This window comes from Panthera pardus, unplaced genomic scaffold, assembly GCF_024362965.1.
Source record: "Panthera pardus isolate Hobbes unplaced genomic scaffold, ASM2436296v1 HiC_scaffold_13, whole genome shotgun sequence".
In the NCBI taxonomy this organism is placed as follows: domain Eukaryota; kingdom Metazoa; phylum Chordata; class Mammalia; order Carnivora; family Felidae; genus Panthera; species Panthera pardus.
Genome location: NW_026526688.1, coordinates 9,435,109 through 9,462,392, shown reverse-complemented (window position 1 = coordinate 9,462,392; position 27,284 = coordinate 9,435,109). Strand labels below are relative to the sequence as shown.

At 37.6% G+C, this 27,284-nt stretch overlaps 1 long non-coding RNA gene across 2 annotated transcripts in view; it reads right to left on the bottom strand.

The window, feature by feature from the left end:
* The window catches only part of LOC128776484 (uncharacterized), a 36,734-nt gene extending 9,933 nt beyond the window's left edge, over positions 1-26,801 (bottom strand). The window contains exons 1-2 of one of the 2 annotated variants that reach the window (XR_008421530.1): positions 26,695-26,801; positions 11,974-12,160 (exon numbers count right to left, since the gene is read on the bottom strand). This is a non-coding gene — a long non-coding RNA (uncharacterized LOC128776484). The remainder of the gene's footprint in view (positions 1-11,973; positions 12,161-26,694) is intronic. The other variant, XR_008421531.1, reaches the window with a different exon arrangement.
* Between the last annotated feature and the right edge of the window lie 483 nt (positions 26,802-27,284).

The window sequence follows — 27,284 nt, the reverse complement described above, 5'->3', positions numbered from 1 at the left end:
CAAGGCTGGAGAATAACTGAGTATTTCCATCTCCCATCCCCCATTATTTGGGCACAGATACCTTCCTTTAATACTCAAACATGGAGACTTCTGCTTCAGGCCATTTTAGATTTCCTAATACTGAAATTTCCTTCCTGCTGTTAATAAATAGATAATTTGACAAAGTATGTAAGGAAACTGTTCTCAGAGAGTGGATAATCAGCAGCACAAGACTGCCATCTCTAAAGGAAAGAAAACAAACATGATGACTTCTACCAAACCTCAGCTTTCTGCCTAGAGGCGAATCAGTCTCTTTTAGTTGAAAAGAAAGAGATCAGAGTTTAAGGAGACTGAGACAGCTGGACCAGCATACTGAAGAAGCAAAATCTGCACAGAAAAAGAGCTCCAAAAATCTGCTTCCTTTTCCCTTAAGTTTATTGATGGAAACTAAGAGGCACAGGCAGAGTGAAACTCCATGAGGCCAGGTGAAGGATACTAGAAAGCTATGAACTAAACAATTCTCAGAGCTCAAACAGCAAAAGGGGGCATTTTAGTTCTAACCATTCAGAATAGAAAATCCTCACTGAACACATGAGGTATTCAGTAAGGACCACAGACGACTAGCACCTTAATAATAGGTTTAACATGCTCTACGTGAAGATTACACTCTATCCAACTATGGTAGGTAGAGCTCCAAGGTCCCTTCCAGGACTCTTGCCCTCTGTCATACAGGCTTTGTTTGGTCTCCTCCCCTCGAATGTGCACGGAACACTATCCATTTAACAAAGAAGTTACACTTATTTATAATTTTAAGACTCTCAGCAAAATAGGAATGAAAATAAACTTTCACCAAAGAGAAAAAATCAATAAAATAGACAACAAACAGGTAACAATGAAAATAAATTCTCTGAAAAAAATCAATAAAATTGATAAAACACTAACTAGATTGATCAGGGCAGGGGGGAGAGAGGACGCACATTATCAATGTCACAAATGAAACAGGTAACATCATTGCAGATGCTAGACAAATAAGGGAATATGAATAGGCAACAAGCCAGTAAACTTGATAAATTAGCTGAGTTAGATTTTTAAAACATACAAAGACTGACTCAAGAAAAAGTAGAAAATATGAAGACCCTTATATCTATTAAAGAAATTTGATGCTCAATTTTAAAAACCTTCTCATGAGACAATAAAATAAAACTTAAATCTTCTAGGCCCATATACTTCCCTGGCAAAAAAAAAAAGAAAGAAAGAAAGAATAAACCTCCAGTAACCATTCATGATTATAACTCCCAAAAGTTATACATAGCGGAGAATTTTCTTACCTTGAAAAACAGTATGAACAAAAAACCTAGAGCCCACATCACACTAAAAGTGGAAAGACAGTAATTTCCCATTAAGATAAGAAATAAAATATACACTCTCCTCTCTTCTACTCAATGTTGTTATGACGCAAGAAGGGAAAAAAAGAAAATAACATTCAGACAGAGTAGGAATGATTTCATGATCCTATAGAGAGAAAATCTAAAGGAATATACAAGAAAGTTACCAGTATTAACAAGCAAATTTAGCAAGATGCAGAATATATAGTCAATAAAAAAACAATTATATCTTTATAGAAAAGCAGGGAAATAAAACTGGAAAATTGAATTTAAAAACGGATTCATCTTACAATATCATCCAGAAGCATGATATTTAAAATAAGTATAATAATTTTGGGCAGATACGTACGGTGTAAACTACAAAATATTATTGAGAGAAATTAAAGAAGGTTTAAGTCAATGAGGAAATATACCATATTCAAAGACCAAAGACTGGAAATTGTTAAGAAGCCAATTATCTCAAAATTGATCTTTAGAATCAATGCAATCCCAATAAAACATGTTTTATTTTTCCCTCCTCCCTTATTACTACCATCGATTTGCTTTCAGTATTACAGGTTGCTGAAGAGTGTTTCTGAGTGTTTGGAGCTGGGGTCGGGGGAGAAACAGGTAGACTAGAATAAAAGGAATAATAATTAGTGATTTATTCCCAAGAAGCATCAATGTTCAGGACACGGGAGAAGAAGAGACACTAGTGAGTGAGGGTAAGGGTAAGTTACCAGAGAAATCATAGAACAATTGGAGGGTTTCAAGAAGAAAAGCAAGGATGAGTATCATTTGCTGCGAAGAAATCAGGAAGGATAAAGAAAGAAGGCGAACAAAAAGATCATCGAATATAATAAGGAAATGTCTGTGGCGCTGTAACAAACACCTCTAGAAACGTGCATGCAGTTTGTGACATCCCTTCCTTTGAGAATCATCCCTTACCCCCCTACCCAGAGGGCTGTGTGCCTTCAGTCATATTCCTCCTTGTCCCATCAGCATAAGTTGATGATCGATGCCAATAAACTTCTCTCTCCAGATAAGTTGGAGTTGGAATTCGTCGAGTTCGCTTACTCAGTACTGAATTACTTAGAGGACTTAAATTTTTTAAAATACAAGGTTAGCCTGTCATTGTGCCTGTCAGCAAATTGTCAGTATCAAAATGTGTCAAACTAGATTCCTGAAACTGATCATAACCTCCAACTTCCTATCTCAATGAATACCACTCCACACACAATACATAACATTTACACCTTCATTTATTCAACCTTGTTTAAGATGTGCACTCTATTTGGCATATATTAATAGTTCTCTTAATTACATTGTTCGGGCCCTCAATTGCTTCGTTACATTTCATGTATTTGACAATAATTTAAAGAGAGTGGTTTATTAATGACTCTTCCAGTAATTGTGCAGTTTTCAATTTACCTTAGATTTGTGCAGGCTTTTGTAATAGATATTTTGTTGCTGTATTATTTGGCACATAGTTTAATGACTGGATTTTCTTCATCACGAGGAGTTAATGCATATAATTAGCCTTCTGTAATCCACACCACCCACAGGCAAAAGCGAGTACTTATTGTCTCACCAATAAAAAGTTACCCCTCTTTGGCCCGTTTTGTTTAAAAAGTGCTTTTTTTTTTTCTAGGAACACTATGCACTCATCACTGTGTCTGGCCTGTCACTGTGTCCCTGAAGAATTCACATTTCGGTGAGACTCAGTATTACAGCCTTATTAAAGAATGCAATAATTGTCTATCAATATAAAAATTACTGTCTTTTTAGTCTGATAAATGTGTACCCCTTCCTTGAAAACCTTCAGTGTAACTCTGTTTTAGGTTTTTCCATTGTTAGCAGCATACAATTGAATTTACTTGAGTTTTTGTTTTTAAACACAATCTGAGAGCATTTTTGTTTCAGTAGGGAGCTTTATCCTAGGGCCATTTAGAGGAATAACTGTTGATCTTGGTTCTGTTTCTATTGTTTTATATTTTTTTGGTTTATTAGACCCCCTATTGTTTCGTTTATTTTGTCTATTGTAATATGCACAAAACTCATCTTTTACTCTTCCCAATGATTAGGAAGTCAACCTGTGTTTAAATGTCCAGGGCTCTTTGTCTCTAAGTTTTCCAAAACCTACATAAGTCGACTTCTCCAAACACGAAAGTTAAGAAAATACACAAAAATGTTAGTCTCCTTTCCCTCATACTGAAAGAAAAGATATCTGTGGCCTGTCTACCTCTTACCTCTCATTTCTATTTCCTTATGAACTGAATCTTGAAATGTCAATCCGAATAATCAGTTTTATTTTTCACACCTCATAAGTAGTGCCCTTTTGTTTTATGGATTCCAACGGGAACTGATTTAGATTTGTCTTTTCATGTTAATATTTCAGTCATCCTGAATGCGTAAGTATTTAAATATTATGAGCCACACATTCTTAAATTCTTCCTTTCTATTTGCCTCTAAGTCCTTTGTTCAGTAGAAGTTGAGTCTTTGAGACATTCACTCTCCTGCTGTTACCTCAACATCTAGAAAGCCATTACATTGCTGATGAATTTATATGTAAACATCAACTTGCCTGGGTGTTGACCTTTGATTTCAAAACCGTTTACTCTCAAAATTTTAAGCTTGGCCATTCTACTGTCTTCTGGTATTTTGTGTTTTGGAAGACTATTAATACGAGACTTTTCAGTGTTGTTGTTGTTTTAGTAACCAAGTTGTATTACCTTGGTTAATAACAACCAAGGTTGTTTCTCTGGTTGAGAGCCAGTCAGATTTTATCATCTGCTTGAGACTGAATATGCCATGCCTACTTCTGTAGGTGACGGTCTTTTCCTCAACTATGCCTAGAGAACAGCAATCTCTTTCAGGCTTGAAATGGTATGTTTACTTCACTACCGTTGTTTTCATTCATACTACATTCATTCTGGTTTTTAATTGCTTCCGTTCCATTCGTTTGGTTTCTGATTCGGGATTTTATTCTTTTACAAGCTTAATACAAAACATTTCTACTCACTGTCTTACCTATCACTATTTTATCTATTTCTCTGCCTCTGTGTTCTGAGTAACGTATAAAGTACCTCATGTGACTCACTCACTCAATTTTCTGTCAAGAGCTCTCTACAGGTGCCTGTAGTTCTCAGGCCTTTTGTTGTATTTTTAGGATTCCTTGCTCTTCTCATCTCAATGTCTCTCTTCATTTCTGCCCACCTCACAGCTCAGCCTTTTTCTTCCTCTGGATTAAAAGGTTTCCCAACCGTGTGTGGGTTCACTGTTCCCTTCCCCAGACTGGCTTCCCTGCTCAACATCCAACTTGGCCTTCGTGGTCCCTTTGCCACAACTCTGTACCTCTGGAAGGCAAATCTGATTCTTCACCCACAGCCCAATACACGGTTTTCTTCCTCTATTTCTTAACTCATTGATAAGCACATACTGCAGATCGATGTGGACACATCAAAGGTCGGATATGATATGCCTTTGCCAAATGGGGTCTGTCTCATATTAGAGTGAATTTCCCCTGGTAATTGTTCCTGAGGAATCATTTTAAATAACTATTTAGCATATACAACCTAATATACAAGTAGAGACTATCAACAATACTATCATATTTAACTCCTAACAGTTTACATGCATGAATAATAATTTTAAGTAAATCACATAATTATTTTCAGTAAAACTCAATGCACTTTATCTTTATAATTTAGAATCCTTTACCTGTAAGTCTTCTCGAATTACATCATGAAAGTAGGACAAGTGGAAGGACATCCAAAAATAAAAACAGGTATCATTAATTCCTCCATGAATTTTTCTCAGGTCAAAGTCCCACGTAGTACAGAGAGAGTAGGTATGGAGCCTCCAAAGTTACCATGTATAAAATAACATATCATGAAATACATGCACAATATAATATTTTTATGTTATAAAAGTATTTCCTATCTTGCACGCAATATGCCTATCCTATAATATAGTCCCTGTTATGAAAAGTACTTGTTACTAAAGTGAAGGGTCAGTATTTCCCGAAGCTACTTTGGCCGCCATATTGTTCTCTGAGCCTTCTAAACTAACATTTCTCTGCATTCCCCCAAAGATCACACGCAATCAGCCTAGTCTCCCTCTGCATCTGAGACACACACATTTCAAAATTAAACGTATCTATTTTGAAATGCTTTCACTGCCTGAGTGGGGGTGAATGGGAAGCAGCGTGATTTGAATTGCATACTGTGATTACTGAAGACGTAACACGTGAATTTTAATACCACCTCAGAACTCCTCTTAATGATGCCGCATACAAAATATTTGAAAAACAGTTACCAAAGTAAAAAGCATCAAGCCATGCATATACTTAATATACTCAGAATACTATGTGATTTGCACACATTCATTCATGTTCTGCTTGTCTCTCAGTGAACTTGAAATCATGGTAACACAACTTCATAAAGTATCTCAGAGATAGATAATCCCAGGTAAAATCTTTTTAAGAATGAGGATCCAAATGATTTCTTATTACTTCAGAAGGACCTCTACGTATATTAGATGCATGTTTTTTTTTATGAAGAAATATGCTAACCCACTGAATTTCAACTCAATCCTCTATAACTCTTAAGCTTAAACTCCATATTCTGCTTCTTCTAAATTGGTTTATATGTGATTCCCAGAATCGAAGCCTGTGAACTAGGGATTGTCTGTTCTCTTTTACAGTGTAGACAGGGCAACATTTTTGTCTATTTCAGTAAGAACATTAGGTCTCTTTGGGGGGTTATTCAGAGCACTGCTAACCCAGGGTTTTATTTTAATGTTGAAATCATTGTTTTGCTATTTTGTAATTAAAGAGATTTTTCTTGATGCAAATATTCAGCAACATCCTTTAGGGACATTTTTAAGCAAATGTTCACATTTTGCGTGGTGTAGCAAATGAAGTAATTCTTGTATTTTTCCTATTATATTGTGTAAGACTGTGAGACAGCTTTGCAAGAATGCCCTACTACGGCTATAAGCACAGCGGTGTGAAGAAAAGCTTTGAGAATACAGAAACACAATTTGAAACAATGTGGAATAACTGTCGACTTTTGGGAGAATAACAACAGCAGACAGACCGACCTGGCACACAGCAATCAGAAATGAGGTCATTCACATTTAGCAAAAGCCTTGGGCCTTTTAAGGGAAGAGAATAGCCAAAAACAACCATTTCCCCGAGCCAAAAGATTCTTCAGATATACAGCAAAAAGGCTCCCGATTCCATAGGGATCCTTGCAGGTACCTTTATGCCGACAGCTAACAATGACATCAGTCCCCATATTGTCTTCAGATATGGAGTCCACCAATATCATGTATGAGTGGGGTTTCCACAAATTTCAGTTATTTGACCAAGCTATTCAACATTACTCTCTCCATTTTCAACTGCTGACTTTAGCATTCTTATTCTCCATAGTTATTTCTTCAAGTAATTCTCTACATATTCAGAGAACTGGAAAAAAAAAGTTTATTTGAGAATTGTGAATCATATTCAGCTAGCTAGTAATTGAAGTGCCTTCTAAGCACACACTTTTCAGTAGGGTGTTGCTATCGGGGAAAATCTACCTCCCGTGGATTGTCTTCAAAGCTATAAAAACTCCTTATTTTGTTTTCTTATGCTGAGGGTGGGGTGGGGGGTTGATGTTACATCCTCATTCAGATCAAATGATTTTTGTTCCATATGTTCTGTTTGAAGGCCTGTAATTTCACCACTGTTGATGGTGGAAATGAAGTTTGGTGGAGGAAATGATGTGGAAAGTCGCATTTGATATTTCTGGGCTGTCCCAGTGAGGTTGAGAGTGAGCAAGCTAACAGATTTTATACACAGCATCTTCCATGCCATCAGAAAGCTAAATATCCTTTCCTTTTCAAAGAATAATTATTTTGGTTTGATTTATCAATAATGCTTTCGCTGTAATTATAACAGAAATAATGAATGGATCTTCTGTCTCCTAAGAATTATGCTCTCTTGTATGGAGCTTGTTTGGTGGGCTCTACCAATAAGTCAAACAAATTTAACATATTAAGGTTGTTATGCACAGTAATTTTCAGCAGAGCAGCACGGTAGCTCTATTTCCAGGCAATGGTTTCTTGTAACAAATTGACATCAAAACAAATGAAAAGTTGGAAAGTTATTTCTGCTAATACAAAAATATGTATTATATAATGAACCTGTTTCCATGCAGGTTTATGGTGAAATCAACACTTCATCTCGATGCCTAGTACAACGTTAAAATGCAGAAATGAACCAGGCTCAAGTCGAATGGACATGGAAAGCTCTGAAGTTGATGGTAGAACAAAGCAGAAGTTCAAAGACCATCATTGCTATTTTGATGGGCTTCCCCGCCTTCCCATTCTCTCTCCTTCCTTCCTTCGTCTTCTTTTCATCCTTCCTTCCTTCCAACAGACCTTACTAAAAAATGAATGTAACCCTTTGAATGAAATAATGCCACATGATTTCTCAATCACTTAGCCTTTGCTTGGCCATTTGGTGTGGTCACGCCTGTCACCTCATGGCTACATGCAAAAATGAAAATGGACCTTTTAATTAGTTATATACAACACATAATGGCTGCAAGCCTCTAACATCCTTTATGCAAATGATTCTTTAGAGATTATTAATTAGTTTTTGAGGAATATTAATTTCTCTAACCCTCCAAAATTATTACTACTGGGAAATAGGCCTGAATTCATTTTAACTATGATAAAATTGCACTCAGTGACAATTAATCGAGCACAGCAAAAGAGACCTTGGCGTTAAATGAGAAGTGCACTCGCTATCGCTGCTTGTGAAGGCTTTTAACTTGTAGGCACAAACATGACTTTAAGCACAGTAAGTATGATCTCTGGTCAAGCAACTGTTTTGGACAGCTGTCTTGAAAATAATTTATATGCAGAAACACTGATTTCAGAGGTGATTTTATAATCAACATGCGTATGTTTACATATAGCTTTAAAAAGAAAAGTAGAAAGTCAAAGCACGCCCAGAGGAGCTGATAGTGTTTTGCAGGAACACTATTTAAACTCAACCAATAGGATTGTCACATGATGCCAGGGGTCTGTCTTTTCTGACTACAAATGAGGCCCTTTGTTTTAACTAGAGATACCTTGGGGCAAACCTTAAAAAAAAATACATAAAACCCTGATGAAGCACAAAGTTAATTTTATTAAAATTAACAGCATTTTCTCTTCTACCAATTTACTACCAGATACAATACCTTAGGCAATATTATGAAGCAATCTATATTCAAATTCGTGGGTTAGGTATGTCGAAAGTTCCATTTTTGTTTTCTACCTTAGTAGAAAGTGAATATCATTACAGAACTCAAATATATTTTTTCAAATATATTCTCAGAAGACAAAGTTGAAAACTCCACATCAAAAAAAATGTTTAAAAAAAAAACAAAGCAAAACTAAATATTGTGAACCGCATGTTGTGATTTATTTTTTCCCTATATTACATGCTAGTTCAAAAGATTAGTAACCGTGACCTATTAAGAGAGGAAACTGACAAGAGAACAATTCATTTTGCAGAGAAAAATAACCCATGAAGATTTGGAGATTCTCAGGGAAACAAAGGACAAGCTGTATTAATGAGTAGCAAACAAATGTTTCAAGGTGTGGCAAGCTGTTTATGTAAAGAGACACCACAGCATATGCACTGTGTATGTATGTATATACATACGCAACATACATCAAGCAGTAGAGTGACAAGAAGACAATAGCAACCATTGGAACTTTTCACTAATCTTTTCATGCATGCATATGTGTGGACTCCATTCAAAAGTGGTTCTGAAGTCATTAAAAACAGGTCAAAGGTATCTAACCTGTTGAAAGATCTCAGATCCCACCGAGAATGTGAGTAATGCTTTGGACTATTTTTCCAGGAAAATAATAGATATAGTATACATATAATATGTATCTTTACACACAGGTATGTGCCATTGTTGCAACTATTTTTAATGTCGTATGTTCTTCACAAACATGTGGAACTCTGCAGGCAATTGTGGAGTCCTCTTGTAACCCAAAGATCCATGGTAACAAAGTATGACTTAACCAGTGAAAAGCTTCAAAAGTTGCTGAAAAACTAACATGTTTTCTTAAAAAAAATCTGAAAACATTACTCTTATTAGTCTGCCTTCATGCCTAAAATGATCCACTATTAATATTACAATATTATATCTCAAAAATTATCCACATGTATGATAACTGTAAAAACATAATATTATAACAGCAATGGCAATTTTATCAGAATACTAGGGTATAACTTTATCAAGAAAAGCCAGGTAGATGTTCAGAAAAGTGTCTACACTGAGGTTTAAAACAAAGTGGACAAATAGAAACGCAGGTCCATTCAGACCCAGGTAAGGTGCTGGGGGAACCAGGGAGAGCATGAGGGCTCTAGGGTCCTGGGGAATGGTTGGGGGCAGGAGCCTCATAAGAAAGAAGTAGAAGAAGCTGAAGGCCAACATTTCCTCTTTCAAAATTTCTGTACTGAATGTGCCTAGTTTTTGATAGAGCTGATGTGCTGCATATCATGCATTAGGCTGGTGACCATACAGAACTGTATGAATCCAGAAGCTTGAAAATAGGCTAGTGTTTTAAAAACCGTTATCCAGACTGAATCATTTCAGTACTGAAAATTCCCAGGAAAGAAGCTTTGTTCTTCCTGTTAGGAAATTATTGGGAGACATTTCCAGTAATCAGAAATGTGGCCTACTGATCAAACAAGGGCAGAAAATCAGCTTAATCAAGCCCCTGAGCCCAGTATGCCTCAGTAGTCTGTCTTTGTCATTTCCATTTCCTATTAAAATAAATAAATAAATAAATAAATAAATAAATAAATAAATAAATAAATGTATTCACTGCAGGATATGTTATTCATTCACATATACTTATCTGTAACTCCAATCTTTCCCCCTCTTTTTTAAAAAAAATAAGTTCTACACCCAACATGGGGCTTGAACTCATGATCCTGAGATCAAGAGTCACATGGTCTACCACCTGAGCCAGGCAGGCACCCCTCCTTAACTCTAATCCTAATACTCTATGGTAGGTGATAGAGACATAGCAAACTCCCCCCAAATTAGGAGGTAATGATTATAAAGGAGTGGACTAACCTGCAAAGAAATAATTCTACCATGATAAAATGAGGCTATGGTGTAGAGAGCTAACTTAAGGGGAGCACATGTTGAGATGGAACGCTAAAGCAAGTAGGATTTCTACACTTAGAGATTAGAAGCCTGTAAGCAGAGGGTGAGGACACAGAAGGAAGAGGAGAAAGGTGGAAAAATGTGAAAGGCATTAAGTCCAGGAGGCATTTTGAAACCCAAGATTGCCTTGATAATTCACTCTCTTCATGATTCAGAGTAGTATTGGAGGTATCATGAGATCCATCTAAGAGATGGCCTGCTACGCTATTACTACACCAACAATAATCTGGGAAATAAAAATGGATGGTTGTTCCTCTGAGATGAAAAAGTACGGGAGAGGAAAGAGCGATGAGGCCGTTTTAAGGCAGAGCAGAAAGAGGTGGTATTAAATAGCCTTGGTCATTTTATTAAAACCGAAGAGAAAGTCATGTAATGAAAGGGAAGGCAGCTCTTGATGGGAATAAATGAGCTGAGGATAGCTAATGTTCAGAATTCAAAGGCGAAAAAGAAGTGAAAAACTTTGTGGAGCAGCAGGAAGGATCCAGTTAGTGCTGAATAACACGAATTTGAATCGAACTCCATCAGTTCCAACACTTAACTTGCCATAACATTTGTCAGAATGGAAGAGGAGGCAGTGGAATCAAAACTCAGAAATATTCGGGGAAGAGAATTTTTTGAAAGAAACGTGTTGATAAGCTACTCCAAGGGCAAGGTTAGCCGAATTGACCAAGGACGTGATCTTGTAACAAAGGGTGGTTTCAAACCTAAATGGCACTTGGGTTGCTGAGCGCTGGCATGAGTTGCGGTCAGTAAGTCTGAAGACAGAAAGCAGGTGGAGTAGAATAGGTTTCCGTCATATAGAAGAACGGCACTTGGCTAGGTGATAAATGACTGACTATGCAGCGTGAAAAATTTGCCCTGTCTTCATAGTGTGTTGGGAAAGTGCCAAGGAATGAGATGATAGAAACAGAATGCCCCTAGTCTTTAAGCCCTGTTAAGAAGTACAGCCCTTTTAACACAAGTACTACAAGGATATTGAAGAGCTTAGTGGGAGCCTCTAATATGGGGGGTCTCCATGTACAGCAGCCTAGGTTGGGTTGAGGACAACTCAGGCAGTTACACTTAACTCTGCACAGTCTGGAATTTTACCAGGTAGGTGACACAGAATAGTGACCGCACACAGGGAAGAGAAGGAGGGGATGACAAGACTTAGAATCCAAAGGACATACAGAAGAAAGTAAAAACAGAAAGTGCCATTAAATTGGATAAATATGGAGGCAACAATAGATTGAAATATCTAGTTTAGTCCCTGCGGCTGTTTCCAATGTTCCACTTTCTCTCCAGCTGCTTTTGGGGAGGGGTCCTTTTCCCGTATTCTCCCCCCCTCCCCAGTCTCCATCCTCTCTCCGCCCGCAAAAGCGGTTCCCAACCCTCCGTGGCTTCTCGCTCCCCAAATTCACCTCTCCGCGCTGGGTACCTGCTGAATACTGTGGTTCAGGTTGTGCAGATTGTTGTGTTAATCCTCCAGTTTTCTAAGTGTGTAGGATGGTTTAGTGTTGGTCTGGCTGTATTTCATGGACGCGAGACACACAAAAAACTTCCATGCTCTTCCGCCATCTTGGCTCCTCCCCCAATAGATTGAAATATCTAAAAAAAGAAAAGAAAAGAAAGAAAGAAAGAAAAAGAGCATACTTAAGAACAGCTGAGTAAAAACTGAAAGGATGTGTTTGGATTTTTCTCTCAACTTTATATTAGCAATACACTTTCTTCATGAACCTCTCTTCACTCAAAACAGTTCTGTCCATCCTACTACACACATACAGTGGATACTTAAAATATTCCAATGGCATTACACATTAAGGCTTTTTCCGTCTCTGGCAAAGCTCAGGAGACTTAAATATTTCTGTTCTTCATCTTATCTTCATAATCTCAAGGCTCTTACAAATGGATTTGCTTATAAAATGGTTTTAAAACAGAGTATTATTACCCAGTATGATTTAAATCCTTGCAGTCCCTTCTGTACATGGGGGAAGGGCTCCTGTTTATATATAAATATATATCTATATAAATATATATAAACGTATATATAATATAATATATAGAAGTGTGGCCAATCAATTTTGTATTCCTCAAAAGAATGGTGGAAAATATATCTCTAGGTCTTTTTTTTTCTTTTTATCGATGGCCTATTATTTTATACATGATATATGAAAAATGAAAAGCACGGGGATACCTAAAACTCGGTGAGGAAGTGACTTCAATGTATTATGGGTACTACTCTTTAAGACACCTGTGGGAGCAAACTTAGATGAGTTTGTAGCTTCTTCAGGGGACCCTGGAGTGTCTCGTGTAAAAATGTCATTTTAATTATTTATGCAGGAAAAAAAAATTCCATCATGTACGTAAACTTTTTTTTATTAGTTTCAACGCACTTGTAGAAAGAATGAAACTATGGGTTTATACAGTACATTTTGCCTTAGGAATACGAAGTGTTTTGAAAGCGTTATTGTAGGTTTTCCAATAGAGTGAGATTTGATGCCTATTTTTATTCTCGCACACAGGGTAGAAGATTAACGTGGGCAAAGTTAGCCAAGTTAGTAAAAGATCTCAGAATTAAATTCAGGACTGTAAATTCCAAAACAATGCAGTATCAACAAGGATAAATACTCCAAGACAAAAAGACTTACTCAGAGGAAAGGAGCACAGAATTTTTGTCCTTAAAATATACGTTATCAGATGGATCTTAAATAGCTTTTGAAAACCAGAATTCAAGACAGGATATACTACTAACATCATTCTTAGAGGCACATAAGGTAAGTCATCAATGACCCAACCAGTTTAACTAAAATACGCAATGCCGAACAAATGCAAAGTAACCATTTTTCATTTTTCTCAGGAATTAAGCTTAATGACTTAGGAATCATGAAAACACGATTTCCTTCGACAAGAACACAGTGCTGCTTGTTTGGTCTTGCTTGTCATTGAGACTGAGGTTGAGATGACTTTGCTGATTGGGTGACGGCAACCTTAATAAAAAGAAAAGTTCTCTGCCTTACATTTTTCTTCAAAATAAACACATATGAGCAAACAAGTCATTCTAACCCCAGAAGAGGGTTCTAGGGTCAGCATTCTCTTGGTCCTCCATTGGAGTTTTCACACTATTGCAAATACAACTTCTGGAAACATTCAGCAATGGTGTCCTTGTGTCTTTATTCTCCTGCTATCTAGTCACATACTGGTGCTTCCTTTACAATTTTGGAAATGTTTTTAACGTAGTAATCTGTTGGCTCAACAGATATTTATTAAATGGCCTGCTCTGTGTCAAGTTCTGGGGACATGGAAACGAGGGAGAAAGTGGTTCCTACAGTCACAACCCAGGGAAGAGGGCAGTCACATAAACAAGTATTACGCCATGTAAGGGATGTGTCAGCAGAAATACTTATGGAGTAAACCGGAGGAAGCAGAAGGACGGCTGAGGTGCAGCAGAGAGAGCCTTGCCTCTGTTGTGGGTGCCTGGGCAGGCTCCGTGGGGAGGAGCAGACAACCATGGGTGGAGCTTTGGGTGAGAGAGGTCACACTGGTAACATCACCATGCATCCTTTCTAAGGCTGGAAACTATATTTCCCAGAAACAATTTGGCTTAAACAGTGTGGGTTAGAATCTGCCCCTGGGAGGAATCTGTGGAAGATTTGCAAGGAAGAAAGAAAGCTTAATGTCAACCATTAAGCTTGACATTTTATAGTAGCCTGTGCTGCAAGATTCTGGATCCCTCCACAAACTTCCAGAATCAACAGCATCCTCCAGGCAGACATATTGACTATTTCTCTAATCTCCCAGCCTCAGCCTTCTAAGGCTTTTGTCTCCCAAACCCTACCATATTCAGATAAACTCTAGTTCCCATACTAGAGGCTACAAAGATTCCTGCACTAAATCACTCCTCTTCCTAATACTCATAGACAATCTTTGCCTGACTAAACTCAGGTGATGCAGATAATTTCAAAGAGAAGTTAAAACTTGGACAGGGTTTTGAAAGCGAAATAGGAATTGATCCGGCAAACAAGCTATAGACATCATTCCTGCAAAACTGAAGAGCCATGGGCATCGGATGCAAATTAACCGTTATAAGCCCATGAGAGAACAAAAAATAGTCATGTCTAAATACCCGCAGAAAGGTCCTTGCCTCTAGCCACGAGGACAGAGGATGCATTTTCCTGCTTAGTCTTAGCTCCTTACCCAAATTCTAAGGGGTGGCCCTGCCTTGGCAGAAAGGCTTCAGTCATCCTTCACCCACATCACCACATACAGATAGTTCGTCTGACAACAAATCCAAGAAGGCAGCTAGAGCCGGACAGCCAAGACTGAGTCCTAAGTGAAATTGGTTTGTCTCTTGGATTTCTCAGTTGTATAAGAAAAATTTAAAAAAAAAAAATAAAGAAAAAAAGAAAACCTTTTTTTCTATAAAAACACTTTGACTTCAAGTTTATATTCACTCAGAAACAAGGGCCCTTGTCAACAATACAGTGAGAAATGTACACAGTTGAATAACATCGAGATCACTTCTTGGGTTTCATACCAATGCTGCAATTACTACAAACTGTACGGGAATGAGGCCTCACAACTGTAATTCGTTTTTCAATTAATATTTATTGGGCCAAATTGTGCCTGGCACTGTACTGGGTACTAGGCATTCAAAAAGACAGGCAAAGATGTTAGCCCTCAAGGAGCTTAAGTTCCCCTGGGTAGAATTATAAAATAATTGGAAACTTTTCATAAATAAGTATGTAGCATACCACACAGATGTAATAGATTTGCCCTTCCTCAACCACAGGTGACGGAAACAAGAGAGTGTCACTAGTTTGTGATGTCTGAGTGACGGCTGCTTGACACAAGTTCCCTTTGACCCAGGGATGCCCCCAGCTCCTATCACTGGACTCTCCCCAGTTCCCTCCTTCCTTAAATGACACCTTATAACTCAGTTGATAAAGGGTCCTTACGACCTGCTGTGATAAATTTAGAAGAACAAATGTCCTTTTTGGAGACACCTGCAAAGGCTGGTTAAGGTTCAAATCCCGTCAGGTGATGACTGATAAATACAGTCACTCCTTGATCAATACATAAATTCTATTCCTTCTATAATCCTGCATTTCTCTGATGACCCTGTCACCGCCAATCTCCAGCTGTAACTCCTATCGTCTTCTGGGAGTCACTGTTGGTATGTATATTAATAATAAACCTTGTTCTCTTATGCTTGGGGTTGGTTATGTCCTTAGCTCAAGCATCTGGTACCTTCCTCAGTGGGAAGAGCACAGTGAGTTTCGGGGTTTCTCTAGGTCTCTCTAGGGTTGACTGAAACATGGTTTTATTATTTCACTTATCGGCTCACATCCCCAAATCTCCTCCTTCATCCTTCCATCCACACCTTTAGTTAATGAATTTACTCATACTTTACAAAGAAAAATGGGACAACTGCAAGGTAACATTTAACAGACTCTCACCACCACATCTATCACCTACCAGCATCCTTCTGTTCTCCCAACCTGTTCTCTTAGATGAAACTTCCATAATCCCATCCAAAACCAATTCCTACACTTTACCCAGGATCCCCTCTCCTCGTGAGGCCTCCAGGACATCGCTGCACCAGTTTTTTCCTCATTTTCCTACATCATTCTCAATTTCTAAATGGTTTATACTGATAATACACAAGTATGTAGTTATTTTTTCATGTAAAAAAATATGTGTATATATACACATCATTCTCGGGTGAACTTGAAAAGGAGCCTGAGAAGAAGGAGCCAATGAAATAGGAGGAAAAGAAAGCACATGTGATTTTGGCAGTTCATGTGAAAAAAAAAATAGTGTTTTAAGGAAAAGGAAGAAACCGTCATGCCACTGCCGGTAAATCAGACAAGATAAGATGATGACGTCTCGCAGCACGAAGGGTGGTATTAACACAGAAGTCACTGATGAGTCATAAGAACAATTCTGATGGAAAAGTGAGGGTAAAAACTTGATGGCACGTTTCACAGAGGCTGGGACAAGAGGATAGGAGCTAGAGTGTCAGCTCCTTCGAGGAACAAAGTGCTGTGATACTGACAAAGGAAATGGAGATACTGGTTTTACAGAGTATCACAGAAACTCCTTCTGTGGGAACAGGAAAGAAGCAATCAGGCATCAGCACAGGAGACAGAGAAGGAGCAGGGAGAGCCTGTGGAAGGACTTCTCTGACTGTTTCATTTCTTTCAGTGAAATAGAAAGTGAGCCCAGAGCGAGGATGATGAAGGAGACTTTGAGGTAGAAAAATAGAACACATGGGGACGCCTGGCTGGCTCAGTCCATGGAGAGTGTGGCTCTTGACCTCAGGGCTGTGAGTTCGAGGCCCACACTGGATGGAGAGATAATTTACTAAAATGTTTTTTTTAAAAATAGAAGCTGTGAAGCGGTCTCCTTGGGAGAATAGACTCTGAACACACAGTATGATCCAAGCAGCCTACTTGAGGTTCATGGTCATGAATTCCAAGTGAGATCAATCAGCATGGTTGTGTGTTGTCTTTAGCCCCATTACAATAAAGGCACGGAATTAGGTGGAAAGTCGAATTTAATCAGGACTTTAGGTTTGCTGAGCCAGTACAAGCAAGAAAGGTGAAAAGAAAAGTTGAGATTATATGCAAAGGACTTACAATAGTGATTGACCATGAAATTCGTGCTGGCTAAGGAATGAGGATGGTAAGCACGTGAGGGATGGTTAAATGATAGTAACACCAGTAGATTAGTGATCTGGGCGGCAGTGATAGATTTCTAGGCTAAGGGTGAGCTATCATTTTAGGAAGTGTGGTAAGGAGAACAAGACACATGAAATTTAGGTTTTAGAGAGGTTATAATTATTGACAAAGTCTAGTACCATTTGCGGAAGTAGATGCCGAGGAAAAGAACGAAAGGCAAATACGATAATTCGAGTAATGTTATAAGGTCTTTATCTTTAAAATTATTGGGCAGCTTTTTGTTATTTGCAATATGAAAGTCACAGCGTCGTAGCACATGACACAGGCTCCTTAGTCTTTAACTCTCTCCCTGTCCTATCTACTCTAACCGCCCCCCCCACCTCTCCCTACTGCACCTTATCCATCAGAAATGCTGAACTACCTCAGTTTCTCTGAATATTACTTTCACTGAAGCACATCTTTGTATATAAACATTGTTCCCTCCACCTGTAATTTTTTCCCCTCCTTGCCTGACTGATAAATTCCATTAAGCTCAATCATCTGTGAATTTTTTTCCTGATGAATGTATATATACACATATATATGGGATTTCTCTTTTTAAAATATGACTTTTTGAGAAAAGAGCCAGATTACTCATGTTTGTACATTTTGGCCTCATACCATGTCTGACACATAAAATAAAAATATCTGAGATGAATAAATGGAAAGATAAACATTAATAGTTTTTCTTGTCGATAAAGGGTTCATACTCTATTCCCTAATTCATTTGACACTTTCACTTATAGATATTTAATCATGAAATCAAAGGTTACTGAGTTGATTGAAAGGCATGTGCTAATATGAATATAGAGAGGAAAAACAAATTAAGCTTCTCTTCCTCATATTCCTCTGTGAGCCAAATATCTTCAGATTGCCCTAATCCAGAAGGTCCAAAACTCCGATAGCTCCTCTCCTACATAAACTAAGCCACACATTTACAAATCATCCTTACAATATATTTGGAAAAACCTTGCTTTACAGAAGTCTATACACAAGACATTATGCTTTGTTATAATAGGAAGGGTCATATTGAATAATGTTCTTAGTTTTTCAAATAGAAAAATAATGTTATTGGGCACATGGGCGGCTCAGTTGGTTAAGCGTCCGACTTCGGCTCAGGTCATGATTTCACAGTCTGTGAGTTCAAGCCCCGCGTTGGGCTCCATGCTGACAGCTCAGAGCCCGGAGTCTGCTTCAGATTCTGTGTCTCCCTCCCTCTCTACTCCTCCCCCGCTTATACTCTGTCTCTCTCTGTCTCTCAAATATAAATAAACATTTTTAAAAAAAACCTTTAAAAACTAAATAAACAGAAAAATAATATCGTTAACTGAATGTTGTAGCTTAATTAAAAAGACCCCCGGGAATACAAGAAGATATTTAATAATTTCTGAACTCAGCAACTAATGCACGTTTTGATTTAGGGCAAAGGGAGTGTGGCTTGTAAGGAATGGCCACTCCTTCCACTAACCTCAGAAGGAGAAACAACTAAAAGATCTAAGACAGCCAGAAGATGTGAATCAGAGTAACCATAACTGGGCTTGTAATGTAACAGAAGTCTCCCCAAGTCACTGGAGGGTCTCCAACGGGTGAAATTGTAGCAAAAACAGTTATTTTGCAGTTCAGCCCCTTTCTCCAACTGAAAATATAGGCGAGGTCCTCAGGATGTGTCCTATCTGCTGTGCTGGTCCTTCCCAGTGGCAAGTGCCTGTATTTGACCATGACATTTACAAACTGCCCAGAGAATCCAAGCCTTTTTCAAAGAATACAGCAACTGTTGTTTCTCTATGTACAGATTATGGGTGCAACGTTATTTCACATTCAGTCTTTGTGGGGCCTGGGAACCAGAAAAGGGCTACCAGATACCTTTTATTAGCCAGGTAGTCCCAGGAGGTTCCTGCTCCAAACAAGATAGTAAAATCTCCTTCACCTCCTCTGTGCGGACCCTGGGATCCCTCCACCAAGCAAGTAAGCTTCTTTGTTTCAATTCTCTCCCACTTAAGAGGAAGAAGCCCTGGATGAAACCATGAATAATCTCTCAACACAAAACTTTTATTTAGAAAGGCGTAAAAACAGTGGTGTGTATGTGTGTGTATGTGTGTGTGGCATCTGTAAGTAAAGACACGGCTGATTAGAAAAGTATAAAGAAATCCTCAGAAACCAGCTCATGATTATGCCCATGAACGGAGGCTGTGATTGCCTGAGAAACTGTGGTGCTATGGGTAAACTAGGGCTTGAGTAAAAGCCACAAACCAGGACGGGCAAAGAGGCCTTGAGGAATTGTTACTACGAACCCCACATATACTTTAGATCAAGACTCAATACAAGTATATAATAGGAGGAAAAAAAAGGTTCCCACTGACCGAGGAAGACCAAAAATATTTTTTGCCTGGTTTAGCCTGGGCTCTGGTCAGGAGAATTAAAAATCTCTTGGAAATTCATAAATACAATAGGCCTGAGGCCTGAATTTCAAGTATAATCTAGGAATCCCTACTTCAAGAAGTCAACATTAAATGCAGGCTGAACTGAGAAATCTGTAGCACCTGAGAAACACAGACAAAAAAAAAACAAAAACAAAAACAAAATATGCTTCTGTTGAGAAGCATGCCCTCTCTACAGCCCCAAAGTTTTACTGCAAATAAATTCTCACTGAAGATTTTCTCACAAATCTTGTGGAATGTACTAGAAAACAACCCACTGTCAGCGTGAACCAGGGCTCAAGAGGTTGAGGAAGAAATACTTAGGAACCACAAATAATAAAACTATCAGATATAGGCAATATAATGAGTTCAAATGACTAAGACATAAAAGAATTCATAAAAAAGAAAAATTCCAGATCAACGGACTATTAAAAAAATAGGCATACTTAAAGAAAATAGAAGTTTGAGCACTGAAAAATATAGTAATTGTAGTAAAAAAAGTTAATTGAATGGGCTAAGCAGTCAATTAGAAAGCAAGAGAAAAATGGTGAATTTGAATATTAATCTGAGAAAATGACTCAGAATTTAGCAGAAAATGAAAATAGACATGAAAAAATATGAGAGTTTAATAGATACAGAAATTAAAATAAGAAAATCTAATGAAGGGCTAATAAAAAGCTTTTTAAAAAAATTTTTTTTAACGTTTATTTATTTTTGAGAGAGAGAGAGACAGAGCATGAATGGGGGGGGGGGGTCAGAGAGAGGGAGGCACAGAATCTGAAACAGGCTCCAGGCTCTGAGCTGTCAGCACAGAGCCCGACGCAGGGCTTAAACTCACGGACCTCGAGATCATGACCAGAGCCGTAGTCGGACGCTCAACCGACTGAGCCACCCAGGCGCCCCAGAAGGGCTCATAAAAAGCTTTAACACTGAGAGAAGATGGTTGCAATCCAGGACACGGACACAGTGGGTTCCTGAATTCACCTCCTCCCAGAGACACACTGAACCTACAGCAACACGCAGAATAATTACCTCTGAAAGAAATTCTGTGCATTGAGTAAACAAATAAACAAACACAAAAAGAACCCACACTGAGTAGGATAGGTGAGATACACTCTCACCTTAAACCTCACCCCAGCACAGAGACATATAATCAGGAAAGAAATCATCAACCCCAGCTTCTTCCTAAGGAGTGACAGGTTTGAACCCCAACTCCCAAGACTTCCGCCTGAGGGATGGGCCCCCAGAACACCTAAGCCTGAAAGTCTACAGGGTTTGTTTCCATGCAATCCTCTCCAGAGGCAGGCGAGACCAGTGGGCACCATTTTCGTGTCATCTGTCTGGCCCACTCCGGGTCACTGATATCTCTCTGAAAGGAGGTTATGCATCTATCTGACAGTCCGGCTTTTGTGGCTACCACTCAAAAGACACACCTGTTGGCTGCGTGGCTGTATGGCCAGTGAGTCCTGTAGTGGCCACAGGACCATAGCAAAGAAACAATTCTTAACCACTCAGAAGATGCCCCTGTTGACTGCCTGGCTGTAGTAGCTAGTGGGTCCTGTAGTGGCGACAGGACAGTGACAAACAATGAAACAATTCACCTATTCCCCCAGGGCTAGCTCCTACACAGGAAAAATAATGATGAGCAAAATAAAAATGCAACCTACAAAAAAAGGGGGGGGGGGATATTTGCAAATTGCATATTGGATGAGGGATTAATATCTAAAACATATAAAGAACACTTACAACTATTTGGGGAAAAAAATAAACGGTCCAATTTAAAAAATGGGCAAATGAATTGAGCAGACATTTTTCCAAAGAAGATATCCAAATGGCCAAAAGATACACGAAAAGGTGCTCAACATCCATCATCATCAGGTGCAAGCAAACCAAAACCACAATGAGATAGCACCTCATACTTGTTAGAATGGCTATCATCAAAAAGACATGAAAAAGCAGGGGCACCTGGATGGCTCAGCCAGTTAAGCATCCGGTTCTTGGATTTGGTTCAGGGCATGATCTCTGGGGTTCATGAAGTCAAGCTCCACCTTGGACTCCATGCTGACAGTTCAGAGTCTGCTTGGGATTCTCTCTCTCTCTCTCTCTCTCTCTCTCTCTGCCCTTCCCCCACTCGTGTGCACACTCTCCCTCTCTCTCTCAAAACAAATATATCGACATTTTTAAAAAGACTTGAAATAGCAAGTATTGGTGAGAATGTAGAGGAAAGGGAACTCTTGTTCACCGAGAGTAGAAATATAAATTGATGCAACTACTATGGAAAACATTATGGAGATCCCTCAAAAAATTTAAAAAAAAAGAAATACCATATGATCTGACAATCCCACTTCTGAACATTTACCCAAAGAAAATGAAATCAGAGTCTCCAAGTGATATCTGCATTCCCTTGTTCATCGCAACATCACTCACAATAGCTAAGATACGGAAACGACTTAGGTGTCTGTCAGTGGATGAATGGATTAAGAACTTACGGTATACATATGCAATGGAATATTATTCAGCCATGATAAAGAAGGAAATCCTGACATTTGCAACAACATGGATGGACCTTGAAGGCATTATGCTAAGTGAAATAAGACAGAGAAAGACAAATATTTCATGGTATCACTTATCTGTGGATTCTAAAAGAAAGAAAGAAAAAAAGAAAGTAAGAAAGTAAAACCCACAGAAACAGAGTAGAAAAGTAGTTGGCAGGGCCTGGGGCATGGATAAGGAGAGTTTGGTAAAAGGGTACAAACTTACAGCTCTAAGATGAAGATTGTCTAAAGGTATAATATAAATCATGGTGACTACAGCTGATTTAAAAGAGGGAAAGAGGTAATAATATTGAAAAGGATAATCTTAGAGAATTTTCCTTAAACAATAAAAATATATGATTCCTCAAAAAGAACATGATTCCTCATATTCAGAACAAAATATACTACATATGGATTTATTTTAATGGAGAAAGAAAGAAAGAAAGAAGAAAAGGAAATAAAGAGAAAGGATCTTAAATGTTATAATAAGGCAGATTACTTTCAGGGGAACGATATTTAAACTAATGGGAGGTTATTAAGTACGCAAAATAACATATAAAGACAATGGAAAAATATCACCAATGTACTAGTGAAGAAAAAAATCAGTTGTAAGTCTGGGTATGTTGTATATCTTGACTAAAGTTTTGGCTTTGCAGATGTATACATTTGTCACAATGTCTCCATTATATAGTTTAAGTTAATGCAATTTTTGCACTTAAATTATACTGCAAGAAAGTTGGTTTTAAAAATCCAACAGGATCGCGTTTCCAAGGACATCAGACAGGAGGACGGAAAAAAAAAGATTCAACAAATTCAGCAGTATTATGGGCTGAATGGTATCCCCCAACTCCTATGTTGAAGCCAAACCCTAGTACCCCAGAATGTAGCTATATTTAAATATGAGGCCTTCAAAGGGTGATTATGTTAAAATAAGGAGCTTTAGGACAAGCTTCAGTCCAATCTGACTGTTGTCCTTGTTAGAAGAGATAAAGAGAGAATTAAGGCATGAATGTGCATACACAGAGGAAAGTTCATGTGAGGACAGAGAAAATTTCACTGCAAACCAAGGAGAGAGACCTCATGAGAAACCAACCAGCTGACACATCGATCTCAGACTTTCACGGTCCAAACTCTGAGAAAATAAATTTCTGTTGTTTAAGCCACAAAGTCTGTAGTTTTGTTTTGTTTTTTTTTTATGGCAGCCTTAGGAAACTAATACAACCACGTTTCGTGATTAAATATAAAAATCATAAGTACATTTCAGTGGATACATAAAAGTCATAGGACAAAGTTCAAATTCTTTACATAACTTTAAAAGGAAGTTATTAGCAAAATAGGTATAGAAGGACACTACCGAAAGTGATTATAGGTATCTTTCCAAAAGACCTTGATCAAACATGACACAGATAGAAGTTTTCCTTTTAAAATTCAGGTGCCTAGGTGGCTCAGTCAGCTAAGCGTCTGACGTTGGCTCAGGTCACGATCTCACAGTTCATGGGCTTGAGCCCCGCATCAGGCCCCGTGCTGACAGCTCAGAGCCTGGAGCCTGTTTCGAATTCTGTGTCTCCCTCTCTCTCTCTGCCCCTCCCCAGCTCATGCTCTGTCTGTCTGTCTGTCTGTCTCTCTCTCTCTCTCTCATAAATAAACATTAAAAATTTTTTAAATAAAATATAATGATAAAATAAAACAAAATTCAGGAATTTACAAGGATTCTTACAATTACTACATTTACTCAGGATTCTACTATAGTCCCTAAACAGAAAAATAAAAAGAGTAAAATAAATAGAACCATAAATACTAGAAATAAAATAGGAAAACTCATTATTTGCATATGTTATAATTGTATATATGGGAAATGTAAACATGTCTACAAACTTTTAGAGCAAAAAAAGTGAGTTCAGCAAGTTTGATGACAGAAACATTGTAAAACATCGATTGCTTTCCTGTAACATAGCAGCAACAACAAAAACAAATCTTTAAAAATTCAACTTTACGATAAAAAATGCAACTAGAATTTATCTAGGAAGGCCTCTGGCAAAGATATGCAGTATCTTTGTGGAATTGTAAATACAAGAAGTGGTATATTAATTGAAGATTCAATATTGGAAAGATGTCAATTTCTCCCAAAATTGGTCTCTAGAGCCAAAACAGTTCCTTTCTACATTAAAACAAGTAATTTGTATTTTTTGCTATTGTTTTGGAGAAACTTGACAAATTGCCCCAAACAGTATATGAAAATTGCAATATCCAAAAATGGCCAAAATTCTTAAAAACAACAGTGGAAGGAGAGGTAGTGATACTAAACAGTCATATTATAAAACTATATAATAAATCAAAGAGTCTGAATTTGTCAAACATAGAAAAGAAGACAAGGAGAACTCAAAAATGCTCAGAAATGGAGCCACATATTTCTGGAAACTTGATATCAGGTAGATTTATCAGTGCAAATCAGTGGGGAAAGAAATAAGGCCTTTTTAAAGTAATCTGTTCTGGGACAGTTGGGTATCTGTGTGTAAAAGGAAAAAAAAAATGACATTAGATCCCTATTTTCAAGCCATACACAAAAATAAATTCTAGGTAGACTAAAGATACATATGTGGAAAACATTTCCATACAACTTTTGGAATATAATATGCAAGAGAATTGTATGATTTCAAGAGCAGAGAGGATTTTTATATAAGGCAAAAATTCATTAAACTTAACATGAAAGATTGAGTAATTTCTGTAAAACAAAATTCAATGTAAACAAAATAGAAAAGAAACCACAAACTGGAAGAACATATCTATAATCTATGCAACCAAAAAAGAGTAAGTATCAACGTATTTAAATAATTGCTTTAATAAGAAAAAGAAAAACAATATATATATATATATATATATATATATATATATAGGCAAAATATATTAATAACCAGTTTACAGAAAAGGCATATGGCTGTCAAGTACATGTGAAGTGTCTTCAACTTACTAGTTTTTACAAAAATGCTAACTCTAACAATAATGAAATACTGCTTTGGGATTTTTTAGATTTGTCAATATTCAACATTTGATGAGATTTTTAAAATATAAAAGTTTAGCAATACCAAGTGTTGACAAAAATAGGAAGTAATCAGAACTCCTGCAAACACCCTGCAGGAGTATAAATTAGTACGACCTTTTTGGGGAAATATCCGAATATGCAATTTCATACCCATTTACAAACCACTGAAATAATGTTTGCAAGGAGAGCACATATATATATGAATCTTCGCACAGCAGGGTTCAGTGACATTCCTTGGGTCACTCAACTAGTAAGTGGTAAAATCATAATTCAAATCCGAGAGTCTGACTCCTGAGTCTCTAGCCTAACCACACCACTGATGTGTAACCTATCAGGATCATAAAACACTCAGTGGCCATTAAAGAGAATTACCCAGCTCTGTGCCTAATAATATTAAACAACCTCTAAAATATACTGTTACACAAAGAATCAATGCTAATGAATGTGAATAATGGAAAAGTATCTACAGATGATATATGAGAATAAGTGAGCTTGAAAAATTTGTTGGCTACTAGGTCAGTATGTAAAAATCATTTTTATTTCTATGCACCAGCAATTATTACAAAATTAAGGGTTTTTTTTTCAGTTTATTCATTTATTTTGAGAGAAAGAGAGAACCAGTGGGGGAGGGACAGAGAAGGACAGGGACAGAGGGCTCAAAGTGAGCTCTGTGCTGACAGCAGAGGGTAAGATATGGGACTCAAACTCATGAACCGTGAGATCATGACCTGAGCCAAAACCAGACAATCAACCCGACTGAGCCACCCAGGTGCCCCCAAAATTAAGTTTTAAAAAGGGATACCTTTTTATAAGCACATACAAAATAAAATACATAGGTCTAAATCTAAAAGTGTACAATTATTGAAAGAAATGAACAAATCCTAAATAAATGTGTGTGATAATATATATATATATGTGTATATATATATACACATATATATATATATTAGCCATAAAAGAAAAGACTGATAAATTAGAATATAGGAAAATTTAAAGGTTCTATTCATCAAAGGTACTATTAAGAAAATATAAATCAAATCAGGTAATGAGAAAAGATGCTTGCAATACATATAACCAACAAACAATTTGTGTACAGAATACAAAAATCACTCCTTCAAACCAATAAAAAGTATATATAACTCCATCATAAAATGGGAAAAAATGATATTATCTCACCAAAAAGATATACAAATGACTATTAAACATATGAAAAGGTGCTCGCCCTCATTAGGAATCTGGTCAATTTGAAATAAGACTTCCATGAGAATGGCTTCAGTTAAAATGAGATTTACAGCCAGGTTTTGGTGACCGTGTGAAGTAGCAGGAACTCTCATTCAGTGCTAGTGGGCATGTAAATTGGTACACCCACTTTGCAAAACAGTACTTTATCGAAGCTGATCTATGACCCAACATTTCCACTTCTAGTACGTACCAAACATCAATGCATCTTCGTGTGCTCCAAAAGACATCTCCTAAATATCTACAAGCAGTTTTGTTGCTCATCTTCCCAGACTAGAAAACAAATCCATCACCTGTGAAATGAACAACGAACTTGTGATACAGCCATATAATAAAATCCCACGCGCTACTAATGCAATGAAATAAAGTGTCGTTACAAACTCACAAGCATAAACTCACAAAGATCACTTTGAGCAGAAGCAGCCAGACACAAAAGGATATAGGTGGTGTTATTCCAGTTGTATAAGTTTAATAAACAGGCAAAAACAATTTTCTGTGATATTCCAAGTCAGCAATGGAGGGGAAAGTACACCTTGTTATTGGAAGGGCACCAGTGGTTATGGTTTGGGGTTCGGGCAAAGTTTGAATTCTTGACCTTGGGCATGGGTACATTGGTGTTAGCTTTGAGCATTCTTTGGGTTGTATATTTATATGTTGTACACTTTTTTAGAAGTTTATTTATTTATTATGACAGAGAGAGAGAAAGAGAGAGCGAGCAAGCAGGGGAAGGGCAGTGGGAGAGAGAAAAAGAGAATCCCAAGCAGGTTCCATGCTGCGGAGCCC